This window comes from Cygnus atratus, chromosome Z (genome assembly GCF_013377495.2).
Source record: "Cygnus atratus isolate AKBS03 ecotype Queensland, Australia chromosome Z, CAtr_DNAZoo_HiC_assembly, whole genome shotgun sequence".
NCBI lineage: Eukaryota > Metazoa > Chordata > Aves > Anseriformes > Anatidae > Cygnus > Cygnus atratus.
In genome coordinates this window covers 78,116,912-78,131,248 of record NC_066396.1, presented here as the reverse complement: position 1 = coordinate 78,131,248, position 14,337 = coordinate 78,116,912, and positions in this window count along the sequence as shown.

Sequence of the window (14,337 nt, the reverse complement as noted above, 5' to 3'; positions counted from 1 at the left end):
ATGTGCAATAGAGTGATATATATCCAGTCACGTACCGAGGCAGTTTAATGGAGTAAAGATAGAGCTCAGAAAATACTTTTAAAACACTGTTGTTGCCTTATCCGGCAATGTTAGGGAGGCCTTGGAAGAAGAAAACTCGTCTCAGTGGGTGTGCATATTGGCTCATTGATAGAAGCAAGTCCTGGTCCCCGGATTCATATGTGGATGGCAGTGCTCATCAAGCTCCTTGTTAGGCATGGAACCTTGTTGATACTCTTCTGCTCACTACTCAGGTTTCCCCACCCAGAGAGTTAATTTGCTCATGGAGGATGTGCACACAGAGCAGAGTATCTAACTGATGGTGTGGCTGACTGATGGATGAGGGCCATGGAAAGAAGTGCAGAGAAAGACAAGTCAAAAATTGCACTGTATATACTTAACAATACTTATAGAGGGAAAAAAAATGTCGATATCAAAACAAGCAATAGTGATTGTGGAGTGGCAAATAATATATCAATGAATTTGGATCACCAGGTGTTTTTGCACAATGTGCATTATGGCTCATTCCAAAGGCAGGAAACCTTCTTCTACAATAAAGTGACCCAGCGGTGGACCTAAGGATTATGTTACCAGCAGAGCACAGCTATAACCATTGTTCTCAGAGCCTAGAAGAGCAAACAGTACCCAGTTTGATGAATAAGCAAGGAGAAAACCTGTATGAAAAAGAAATGTTTTAGCTCTCTGCATGACATTATGTTTAGATTAGCCACACTGGAAAAAAAAAAAAAAAGAAAAAAAAAAGATTGAAAAGTTTGGAAAAGATTCAGATAATTAAAACATATAGTACAAAGTCTGGAAAGCATACTTAAAAGAGCATGCTGCTCAATGAAGTTTAAGTGAAGACTGAAAAGAGAATTGATCAAGGTTTATATAGCAAAAGAAAAGTCATACTTTTGAAAGTGAGGGACCCATACTGCTGCTATAGAAAAATATTCATCTGTTGAAAGAAGAAAATAGATGAACACAAATAGGAAAAAGTGTTACTGATGAATTTGTAGTGTTTAACTACTAGAAAATATAGAAATATTGCCATGCTCTCACAAAGATATATATTTAGAATACACACATCCATATATATAATATATGCGTATATATACACACACATAAATTTCTGTGGCCTTCTGAAATATCAATGGAGGCATAATTAGGTAATGTTTATAACCGGGATTGAACTGAGGCCAACGTGCCCTTAGCACTGAAGAGAAGTACTTGAGTCATGAAGGCAGGCCATTCTGCAAAGCAATACCACAATATGAACAGGAATAATGCTTTGAAATGCAGGGTTTATTACATGGCTTGTGAAAAACAGAATTAAATAGTAAGTCCTTGGAAAGCTCGGTTGGGAGATGAAGTTTTTCATGGCCATAAATGGGTTAGCAGTTCCTCTGACCTCCAAGAGATTTGACATTTGAAATGTACAATACCATTTTAAAACTGAGACTTGGGCTCCTACACACTCCTAAGTTCTTCCTAAGAACTCTGCCTAACTCTAAGTCTTCATTTACTTTTACGGTTACAAAATCACAGCTTACTTTGCTCAGACAAAATTTGTCCTATATGAGTTCTTTACTAAAGCTTCAATAAGAGAGGTTTTAGTGCAGCCAACCAAAAGAAACACTCTTTGGTTGTAAATAAACATTTTTAATGAATTATAATGTGACAAGCTTTCTTCTCCATTGCATTTACCAGTATTTGAAGTACACAATGTACGTTGCTTGTTTCTAGCTGTATTATCTGTCATTCACCTCATTTGCTTGATTTTCAAATGTAATAATATGTTCTTTATTACAGGTGACTGTATCTCTTAACAAATTTATATGTATATACAAAGCAGCTAAAATTTCCACATTTTGTCTGGAAGGATATGTTTGAGTTCTTCCTCCCACCCTCCCTCCAGCCTACGGCAAAGCATCAGGAGCCAGAGCTGAGCACTAAATGAAGCAGCCCCATGTATGTTGCAAAAGGACAGCTCTGACTATACATTCACATTTTCTAAACCTCTCAGTGTTGGCCTTGCTCTGCTTCCAGTGAAGTCAATAATAAAACTTCCACTGATTTCAATAGGAGCAAGTGGAGGCCAGTACTCAGTGCTTTCAAAAGCTTTCTTCTTGACTACATTTCTTTTGCCTTTTTTTTTTTTTAATTACTACACAGATACCTAACTGTGTCCTTTACAGTATTTTTCTTCATGAAAAGCAATAGAGAAAAGGTACATAGAATTTTTCACTGTGTTCTGCTAAAAAATATTTTGTAATTTTTACCTCAGTGTGATAGCTGTTTTTTTTTGCTTGTTTGTTTGGTTTTTTTTGGATCAGCCTAAAAAAGAAATGGCATGAAAGTAGGTGCATTTTTCCCTGCAACTATCAATTGTATGGAATAAATAAACACTATAAATATAAGTTTTAAGCTACTGGAAAATAACCTTAATATACATCATCCACAAGAGACCATTCATTAAACAGAGATGTTTTGCTATATTTTTTACAAATAAAACAGTGTATTTTTCTATATTTGTAATTAAACATCATGCCCGCAATGTCCATGTAAATAATCAGAAAAAAAAAAAAATCAAGTAATTCTTGGAAAGGCAAAAATAAGGTAGTATGTTCTGTTATTACATATAACTATATATGTGAGAGAGAGAGAAAAAAAGGATCCCCCTCGCCCCAAAGCAGTTAAAATAATGTTCACTGAGTGACCAGTCATCAGCATGTGTCCAAATTACTGAGGGACAGACATTGTGTACATGTCACTCCCTACTGCAGTGTGATCAGCTAACTGCCACAGTACAATAATTTACAAGTCCGGGAAAACATTGCTAGATATGTTAAACTATCTATGCAGCTCACTTAAAAGCATTTTGGATTCATGTGCGTACTCAAGATGTTAAAAAGTAGATGTTAAAAAGTTTAACATTTTTAAATGTTAAAAAGTAGGAGAAAATAAATCAAAACCTTTGTTTAGCTTCAAGTTCCAAGACAGACAAGAAGAAAGTTTCACTACTGGGATATGTCCCTAAAAATCTTCCTCCTGGGTAAGTAAGGGAATATCTTCAACAAACTAATCTTGACATAATTTTGGGGTGCTTCTCTCAGCAAATGAGAGGGTAAATTCACATACAAATGCTTGTTGTTGAGCTGCATCCATGCGTGAAATCACACCAAGAATTTCTAGAAGTTCTGAGTCTTCCTTGAAGTGTGTTAAAGATAAACCATAAAACATAAAATCAATTTAAAATTGTAAAGTACATGACTTTTACTGAATTCATTGACTAGCTAAAAGCTTCATTACATTACCGTGTACATGTGGGATCTTCCTACGACCAGGTGCACTTCAATGTTTTTATTATCCTAGCAATATCTGGTTACAGGAAAAGATAATAGCACAGTGCACCTGATGTTGGCCTCGATCTAATTATGCTGATTGGAGAAAGTTGAAAGTGCTTCTGAAAAGCATTAAAACTGCTGTATCAGTGAAAGTGGTTTTAGAACTTGGTTCTCTTTGCCAGTGGGGTGACCTGTGGCTGAGATACGATTAATAGAAATATTTTCAGAAGTTACTCACTTTAGAAATTAATTTTCCAGTTGCTGTTCTAAAAATAACCGTTCAATTTTGTAAAACAAACAATAACAACAACAACAAAACGACAACAAACACCCAACGTTGCTATCTAAATGCTGCCTGCATTTAGATACTCTTCCAGCTCTTCCAAAGCATGAAATAGCAATAGAGTACAAGGCCCTTTCACCTGTTTCTTCAGCTTAAGTGTCTGAAATATGCTGAGTTTAGGAGAATAACAAAGTATTTTCCTCTAATATTTGCATCCCATGTTTTAGAAAAGCATTCATTTCATAGTTCATTTTGTATTTCTCTTATGAGACTATTGTCTCATAAATATTTTGAGTAATTCTCCCATTATCTCTGGTAAGATAGCTAATCACACTGTGGGAATTCAAAAACATTCAGATCACAATTTTTTCAGTCCTTTACTCTCTCAGATTATGTCCTGTCTTTGAACTAGTTGGTGTCAAAGCATTTATTTCATACCAGTACACATTTCTGTGTTCCTTTGCCCTCACTACTGCATGGTTTATACAAGCCTTTCAGCAGCAGTATCCCAGCTATTCATCTTAACTTCTTCTACAAAATGTTTTTGCAATTTTGCCTTTCATAATTAAAAAGTAGACCTTATTAGTTAAAGAAAAATGCACCTTGGTGGATGTGGTACTGTTTTGCTGAGTTGGAAAGAATTGCTCTGAGATGTGTGTGTGTGTGTGTGCAGCCCCATTCACCTGAAGGGTTCCAGAAGCCAAAGGACATTGAGATGGTATGTTAAAATAAAACATAATTAAGTTATTTCCAGAAACATCTTGCCATTATGTACTTTCCTCAAAGATCTTACATGCTCAAATCCCCAGTCACTCTCCTCAACACTCAATATCTCCAGCTTCTCATCTGAAACCTGTTGCAGTTTAGTTATTTGCTGTTGTTCAAACATCTGCATCACTTCTCTCTCATAACTGGAAGTACTACATAAATGAACTGAATTTAATCTAAGAAAAGTGCATAAAATGAGTTAATATGTACAAAATATCAAAGTATGTAGTAAGTGATGCAGTAATCATGTAGTAGTGAAAATAAGCACTCTGTTTTCCTACTGAAATTTATAATATCTCAGGCTTTGAGTTCACCCAGAGCACTGTACAGTTTCTATCTATTGCAGAAGCCACATGCCTTGTTGCAGGATTTTGGAGTATATTGAGTTATAAAGGTCCATTTCCTCCCACCTATGGAATCCAGATATCCGGATATCATTTGTGATCTAAGATTCATAGTCTTTGTGGTCTTAAGCATGAGCTCTCTACCTTTTTTAAGCTCAGAAAACTCAGTTCAACTTTACGTTCCAACGATGCAATACTGTCATGTAATAGTGTCCATTGGCACCCCCTTCAGGTTTGCCACACCGAAGTTAGCATACGTTTTCTAGTATTGTTTCACATATTTTTGTTCTACTTCTGGACACTTTTTCCACCTCTTGTTCTCTTTTTGCTCCCCAAAAATGAAAGTTGATGTAGGAGGTGGAAATATTTCATTTAATCATCGGCATGTCAAAGGAAAAGAAGCATTGTATTTTTGCTATGAAAAAATATAGAGTTTATTCTTTGATTACTGACTGAAATCTCATAACTTTTGTGCCGTGAGGCATGAAACTCATCCTGTCAAAAGAATAGCACCTTCAGTGTAGAGTTGCTAAATATTTATTTCAGTGGCAATGTTCTGTAAAGCTTCAACTGCTCAGATTGAGTGCTACTCCCAGACCTTTTCCTTTTTATTGATTACATTAACACTTTTAACACTCTGTCTTCATAAATAGTCACCAGAGAGCATTCATTCAACACTCAGTGAAACACTTTTGCATTGCGTAGCATTATATTTGCACATGCATAAATCAGTTGAACTGTCTTTATCCAGTTGCAGTCACTGAGCATTCAGCCCACATGCTTGATGCCAGCCAGTCCCCTGAATGAACTCTCAAGGCAATACATACTTTTTTCTGGCTTCCCTAAGGCTGTTTGAAAAGCTTTCCAAGGCCTGCTGAACCTCTTGTTCCAGGCATATCACAAAGGTAAAAGCAAGATCAAACCACTTGGGGAAAAGAATGTGCTCAACACATCTGCTGGGCATGAAATATGTCCACTTTAAAAGACAAGATAATGTTGTTAGAGGTAAGTGAAATACTTTTAGCATGATGAAATTTTAATAGGCCAAGTCATTTCACAGGTATGTGAATAAGCATCACACGGTTTAAGTAAATACGGAAAGACTACCTTCCTGAATCTGCCATAGGATATGACTTTCTCATGGTTAGGCATAGTGTAAGTTGTGAAGAAAAACTCTCCACGAACCACTGCAAGGCCTCTCCCATGTCTGTGAACAATGTTCTCACCACTAACGGGTAAGCACTCAAAGTAGTTTTGATCAAATGCCTCCAAAAATGTATTTGTCCATCAAAACTGGACTTTTGAGACATGTTGGACCTGGTTTGCTTTTTAAACAAAAATATTTGCAAGAGGTTGCTTTCTTAAAATGTGGAAGGAAAAATAAATTTTGAGACTTTTTGAAAACTAAGATGGAGAGGTATTATTTATTGCCTTCCAGGCAGCTCTAGAATTTAGTGTTGATAATGCCACAGGAGGAAGTGTGTGGTTAGATGAAGAAGTAAGAACACATTTCAGCCAAGGACTTTTATTTAACTCATCCATCAGTAGCTTACTGAATGAGGTCTGGTTTAATGTCTTACATGAAAAATTGCTCAACATTACCTGTCATAATAATCTGCCTGGTTGCCTTAGATAACCTTAGGGCCCACAGGATGGCACTGTGCCACAGTAGATGCAATCATCCTGAAGATGCTGAAATGAATATTTGTGAGTACAATATAGCCTTACTTTGGCACTACAACTTTGTTTATAATAAGAATCATTCCCAATTGTAGTTACCAATTGCTTCTTGGTGATAATGTTTTCTCTTCCTTTTTGAGCTAATACATACAGTTGGATGTAAACTCTTTTGGCACTTCATGTGATGTTAAATGACATTGAATGTAATAGTCCACTTTTTATCCATTGTCTTTGGCTAGTATTGTTTAAATGAGAACAACAAGAACTTAAGATTGTGAGAGGAATATACATGCAAAATAAGAAGTGTTATGAGAATGGGTGACAGTTTGAAACTCTGTAGAACAGTAAAGGAGGTTACTTCCAACAACACCCAGGATGGGCTGTCATGCTTAAAAGGCTTAGGACTGGGCAAACCCTGACCAACAAAGTACACAATCTAGAAGCAATTTAGAAAATTTTCATTCCTACAGTGGCTAGCTCAACCTATTTGTTTATTTGTTTATAAAAGCAATATCCAAGGTCTGTTTTTTGTTCCAAATTAGAGTAAATTAAAACTTTCTGGAGCCTGTCCAGCTAAATCAGGCCTAATGAGAAGAATGAATTCTGAACCGTCCTTGAGAATGTCTTAATGAATTAAATATGTCTATATAATTTCTGCATTGTCTGGACACAAATGTGTTGTTGCTTTCATGAAGACTAAATATTTTTTGAGATACTTAGGATGCTGCTGTTCCATATGTATTTTAATGTCTGGCCAATACCAAGAGTACTGTCCTAGAAACCTATCACTTCTCAGATGAGACAGATTCATCATTTTACAGGCAATTCAGAAGGGCTCATTTTCAATATTAAATTTAATTCTACTCACTTCTGGTGAAAAAATAATGTTAACCTGAGTTGGGACAATAAAGAGAACTGCCAGAATGATAGCAGCAGAGCACAACTTTCCTTATTTGAATAACAAAAGTGTGTCTAAAGCTGAGAAAATGAAAATGAAAGGGAATATGATTAATCACTAAATGCTAGTAGAAAGTGGGTATGAACTGACACTGAATAAATTTAGACTGGAAATTACAATAAGGTTTCTAACCACCAGAGGAATAGTGCTTGGGTACAAATTTAAAGCAGGACATTTGGGAGCAAGAAATCACTATCAAAATGGAGTTTGATAAATTTGTGTGTGGAATTGATAGCAAAAAAGCCATTCTATACCTTTTTATATGCTCACAATATTTCTTGAAAAATATTTGCCAATAATTGTGTTTCTAAGTTTCTGTTGGCTGTCTCTGGGGCCATGGAATAGTTCTCTCTTTTGACTAACAAATTCTAGTGATTTTTCTTTTTATCTGACCATACCCAGATTTAGGGTGGTTTTGGGCTGTTGCACTTCCTCAGATTGGACAACTTTTCTCATATTTGATTTTTGTGCCTTAGTCTGCATAGTTTGCAATCAGAATTACACTGTTCAACAACTTTGGGGATAAGGAAGAAAACTTCACTATTAGAATAAAGCTTTTTGAGCATTTTTATCTTGTTCTGCAATTTACCTCTGCTGATGATCCAGGCCGTCCCTTCCCCCTGTGCCCCCCCCTCCTCCCAATTTCCTACACTGATCTCTCTCTTTGTCTACTGGAGTTACTTAGATATTTTTGAGGTCTTTATATTTATTTTGTTAGTTTTATTTAGTATTGTGTTTTCAACATATTTGTAGCCTGTTGGGTGGAAAAAAATGTTCTTTATAAACTTTGAAATGTTATTTTCTATTTTATTACCAATAAAGTATTGCCTGTGGATATGAAGAGCAAGGACTTAATGCTCTATACAATATATTCCTCTTGAAATGAAGCTGTAATTTACTGTAACTTTTCTATAGTACCAATATGCTGTTCTTCCATTATGGGTGGCCACCTTTCACTGTTAGGACATCACTTCCCACTGACCACAACCTGACTGGTGCATGTCTCTGCTGGATGCCTCTTAGTTTAAGTTAATTGCCATAGATTACGGTTTCCTAATTGGTTTTGTTTATAACTAGAGCATAATTCACAAGTCTTCTCTGTTTCCTCAGGTGCAATCGATGTGGCAAAATAGACCAATTTACACACACAAATGCTCTTCATTCCTGCCTATAAATCCAAACAGGTATTTCGCTTGACCAATGTCATGTTGTTTCCGTTCCCCAGTTGTCCCCTGTTGTTATTATTTTCTAATGGCAAGGAGGAGTCCTAGCCATGAACCAGGGCACTACAGTGCTCAGAACTAATCCAACCCCAAACATAAAGGCAGTCTGCAAAGAAGAAATTGCTTGACTTCCTAACTCGTGTTTTATCACTAAATTCTGTTCATGTGTTAATATCAGCCTAAATCTGAGAAGAAAGCTGGTGGTCATTTGTTACCTTTCAGCCACTAATCCTGACCACTTGTAGGGGAACATTGCTTGTTCACAAGTCCCAAGGTTGATAAAATTCAACTCCAATAGGCAGCTCTGGATTCCACTTTGCCATCTAGTGTTTTCCAAAAATCCCAGAGAAAAAAATTTACAGACAGAGAAATGCAGGCATGCAGGTGATGTACAGTTGGAGAGTTCTCAGGTCATTCTCATGAATCTCACAGGTTTGATAAAGAGCTTCCCTGTATGGAGAAGAAAAAGCAATCTCTCTCCAAACTTAGAACTATCTATGAAGGAGTGAGTTAAATAAGAAAGTTATAGGCAAAAGGCAAACTACTAAAAAACAATAAACGCCTGAATATCTTTTTGTTTTGTTTTGTTTTGTTTTGTTTTTTAACTGTAACTTCTTTACCCTCCTTCCATTATCCAAGTCTAAGAGCTCTTCTCCTCTTCCTTCCTTTTTCTTATTCTGTTGACCAAAACTCCATAAGCACTCATAGTAAACAAGACCCCAGAGCATGAAATATAGCTCCACATATCCCTCTTGTGGCTGAAGTTTGTAGCCCTGTGGTTCTTCAGTCTTTAGTTGCCACCTTGTTTGTTCTCAGCTCTTCTTTCCATTGAGTTTGTTGTTCCAAATTTTAATACTATTAGTATCTGATTATATCTATGTCTTTGTCATGATGAAATCCAGGAAAAATGGGTTTGTGTTTACTCTTTAATGTCTTTCCTGAAAACAATTTGCATCTGCAGTGCCTTGCCTTTGTCACAGTATGAATCACACCCTTGTTTTACATTGCCTCGTAACAATTCGTTCCCTGCATCCCATCCACAGTAATCAGGGACGAATTGAATCTATCTTCTTTTGTGTTGCTGATTAACTGGGAGGGGTAAGAAAAAAAAAGAGAAAGAATGCAGTACACAATCTTTTCATTTGAATAAAATGGAGGCTGTATAAACAAAATGACATTACTGAGGCTCTTCCCAGAAATGGCTGTTTCCTTAGTGTACACTCTTCTGTCAGATGATAGTTGCAACCAAAGGAAGAAAATGCACTTCCCCAAGAGCTTGTCACTGTAAAGCTGAAATGGGGGTAGGCTGAACCTGAAAGCTTTGTGTGCCTTTTGGCCTTGTGCACAGACCCTACAGACCTTGCATAAAAGATGTCAAAGCAGAAACTCACATCAGAGATGCCTATGCAATCATAGTGTGTGCCTATTTTCAGCTGCTGGCACTGCAGCCATCTTTCAAATGGTCACAGATTTTCCATTGAACCCGATTTTCATTTCAAAGAGCTGTGCTCTTTCATAGCAATTTGTTCATAGCTCTGGGACTCCTGGTTAGCAAGAAAAGCAGTGAACATTTTTCTTCACCATGTCTCAGTAAATTTCCCCAGTTTTCTGTTTTTTCACAGAGCAGCCCCAGACAAGGGCCAGTGCTCCCACTGCTGTCTACGCTGGTGCTCTCAGGTGTAACAGCTGTAAGACTAGAAAACTGTAAGTAAGAGAAATGGAGCCTATGTGACATGTACATGAATTGTTTTTGTTCTGTTTCCATTCAACTTACCCTTAAAACCAGTGGTAACTATAAGTCACAGAAATCTGAAGTCCGTCATAGATCTGGGGTATGATTCGCCTAGCCTTTCTGTGAAAAGAGCCCAGTTATTACATGGGTAAAAAATTTAGTTCAGATTATGTCACCAATTATAGACATAGTTTTGGATAAGTTACATTCAAATCTTGTAATGGGGAAAAAAGGCATAAAATGATATGTAAAGTCAAGAAATTATTTTCAATGTAAGTAAACTCTTAACTGCCTATTACAACAACAACAAAAATACTATTACCAAAAAAGTCTCAATAATATTAACATTATTCTCACTAATATTAGGATAGTTAAAATTATATGCACACTTCTATTTTCCCACAGATTTTTTCAGGTGTTTTGCTCATGCTTCCACTGCTCCTGATAGTGATGGCTTCAGCCTGGGGAAGGGCATAGCAAATTGTCAATATCCAAGTCCTTTCTTGCTCTAGGATCTAATTGGGAGTTATTTTAAAAACATTTTCTAACAGTGCTTAACACCTTGGTCTTCAATGGTCTTCAAGTCCATATTATATCCAAATTTATGGTGTATGTGGGGTCTTTTTTGTGTTAGAACTTGCTCTGTGTTTCCTTTGTCACCCCTAAAATTGACTTTATCCAGCTCCAGGTCTGCATTTGTTCAACTGACCACTGACTAGTTGTTTATAGCTGTGGAATCTCCAGTGCTGGCCTGTGCCTTGCCTCTAATCATCCCACGACTGTTTCTCTACTCTGCATCCTGCACCCCGATTGCTCAAGGGCTCTGCTATCATACCAGGTCTCTATTCTTCCACACCACACCAATGTCATAAATATTTCATTCTACACAGAATAATGGCTTCCCATAGCCCTCTACATAAAAACTATGGTTGTACTACACAAAGATAAGCAAAATCAAAACGAATTAGTTATAGCCTTCTGGTCCTTAGAAAAAATACTGCTGTGGCTAAACCACAGGAAAACAAAGCTCCAGGCAGACCAAGAAAGGTTCAGAAAAATTAGCCTGAGAAGCCCCAGTTCTCAGGTCTCACAAACAGTAATGCCAGTGGCATACTTGAAACAATGACAGTACTGGGCTACAGAGCTACAGGTAAGCGGTAAACAAATGCACTAATGCCTTAATGCATTAGTAGGTGCTAATTAGTGTGCAATTAGTAATGCATCACATAAGTGTCTAAATCATGCTTGTGTCACCAAAGGCTACATGGAACATCACAGTTATCCCACAACAAAGAACCAAGACTCCAAAACCGAGTTATGCATCCCAGCAGCACGTGACAGAGGAAATAGTGTAATGGTCTCTGCCACAGCAGCCACTCAGTCCAAAGACAACTCCAGTTTTCAAGGCTGCCAATTTTGCACTGCACTTGAGCACTGCATTAGTGCATTTATAAAATGCATACAAAATTTTGCAGCTGGTGAATGTGTGGATGTCAGCTATTTCTGTGCTTTTTAGTATATGTGGGAAAAAATATATTAAAAAATCTACCTATTTCTTTTGGAAACGTGGGCAGCTTATTTCTCTGAAAGACGCACCACTACATTTTGACTGGAAGCGTAGAACAAGTGGTAAGACACAGTTACCACCAGAACTTACTGAATGAGACACAGGTATACTCAGGGAGGCTCTGGGGATTTAAGGTTCCCTAGCAAAATGAAATGCTTTCCGTAAAACTCGTCCTGGCTCTTTTTTTTTTTTTTTTTTTTTTTTTTTATCTTTTATCAAAACATAGTACAAGATATGCTTGCACTAAAGGCAAAAGAAAACTCCCACTTATTCCAAGTATGAAAGATTAAATCCACAGTAATGGAAGATTCCCCACTGCCCTGGGCAAGATTAAACAAATGACCAGAAACTAAACTTGCACAGAATTTAAGCTCTAAAGTTGAAAACCTGAAAACCCAGCTCATCTCTAATTATCTTGAAGAAACTTAGTGTTCGTCATGTTGGACATTGTTAAGATGCAACAAACACTTAACCTCAATTAAAATGCAGATGCTGGGTATCTTGTCTGATGTCATCTGTCACTCAGGACAATGTGTGTGAGACAAGACAAAACCCACCCAATGAACAGGACTTTCCCAGCACTAGTATGAATTCTACTACATGTCTGAAAAAGGTCAACATAATGATGAAGTAAAATACTTATTTTTGAACTTTCCAAAATTTCACAGTCAACATTTTTTTTAAATTTCACAATTTTGGCTTTTCATTATGAAACCACATTTTTATTAAAAGCTGAGCAAAGTTTAAGCTGAATAAAAGGGTTATATATCACAAACAACATACTTTTTTCTTTCAGTGAAGATATTTCATTCTGACTTAACTTTTGGGTTTGCATTTCTTAATTCACCAAAAAGCTGGAAAACACATGATTTATTTTGCCACTGTGAAAGTTATCTCAAGGTTTTCATCCATCCACAAAATTGGAAAAATTATTTATATGCTCTTCAAATTTTTATCAAGTAAAAAACAGTATGTTGTACTCTTTTCCTTTATTCCTCAGTGTTTCATCCTGAAGTGTTTTTATTATAAATAGTCTGATGTGAAAACAAAGTTAGTTACATAAAATCATACACGCTCATATGATTCAATGTTTACTCATCAACATATGTATTAAAAGCATTATTTATATTGTATTAATGCATCATCTATTGATACAGAGAGCAGTAACACTAACTGCGCAACCCAGTATGAAATTGTATTTCAAGATCATGTCTGTGTATCAATGCCAAACATTATATCAAAAAGATTCACATTAGTAGAAGGATCATAAATTCAAACAATAATCAAATCGACCATCAAGACTGTGGGTTACATGCAGTCCTCCTGGGGTATACTTATACTCGATAGAAGCCTTGGTGAGTAAAGCAGTTCATTAAAGATAGAATCCATCCTAAGTCAGGGGCTTCAACTCAGGAGAAATGATGCCAGATGGATGTGGTTTGTTACATTCTGTCAGCTCTTGGGCAAATGAGCAGAGGCTGTAAACCAAGCCAAGTACAGCTGGCTAATAAGGTATGTAATTGCATTGTATCTTTGCATTTGCTTTCCAAACCTAGCAACCACATTGTTGACTTTGTCTTTTAGTAGTTTAAAATTCATTTTGTTTTCCATCAAAATATTTTGCTATGTTCAGAGTGACTTTAGTTGAAGGCAAAGCACAGACTTACGGTAGCGTGCCTCTCTCAGGCTCTGGTTCTGAGTCAAGAAGCTTCATTCTACAAAGCTTCAAGAGCTTGATATGAAGTTCTGACCATGTGTTTTAAGTGGTAGAGAGGAAATTCTTGTTATTAAACGTTAGATGGTTTGTGGGCCACAGCAAGGCCATAAGGAAGGAAGCTAGAGTTTCATGTTCAAGTTATCAGCTTATGGTATTCACACAGTCATACTCCTCAGCAATGTGCAGAGAGGCACTAGCTTCTTCTAAGGCATGTCTGGTTGAGGACATTGCACCATCCCTCTACTCAGCTTTGAAGGACTGGCCCAAAGGAAGGTGAGCTGTGCTGAGCTCTGATGGTCTTGAAGTGAATACTGCCCAAATCTGAGGAACCACTGGGTTTCAGAACAGACGTGACTGTGTTCTGTTTGTTACTTCTAAGCAGTTTCCCTGCCCAGCAGTCTGCCTGGTTTCTATTAAATCCAGACATCTTCCCATGAGGTGCTTTGGGAAACCAAGGGTTCAGTTGGGATTTCACTATCAGTATGTGACACACAAAAATTATATGTGGCAACACTCAGCAATGCAGTACCTGAGTCCTTTTTTGGAACTCTGTGTTTTTTGAATTTATCATGAAATACCAACCCTCCCTAGGAAAAGAGAGCATGAGGGTGGTTGCTGCTAGAAACTAAGGTTGTCATTGAGCTCTTTGGGAAATAAAAGAACATGCCAGAAGGGTAGCAGAATATGTATGCACAGGCAA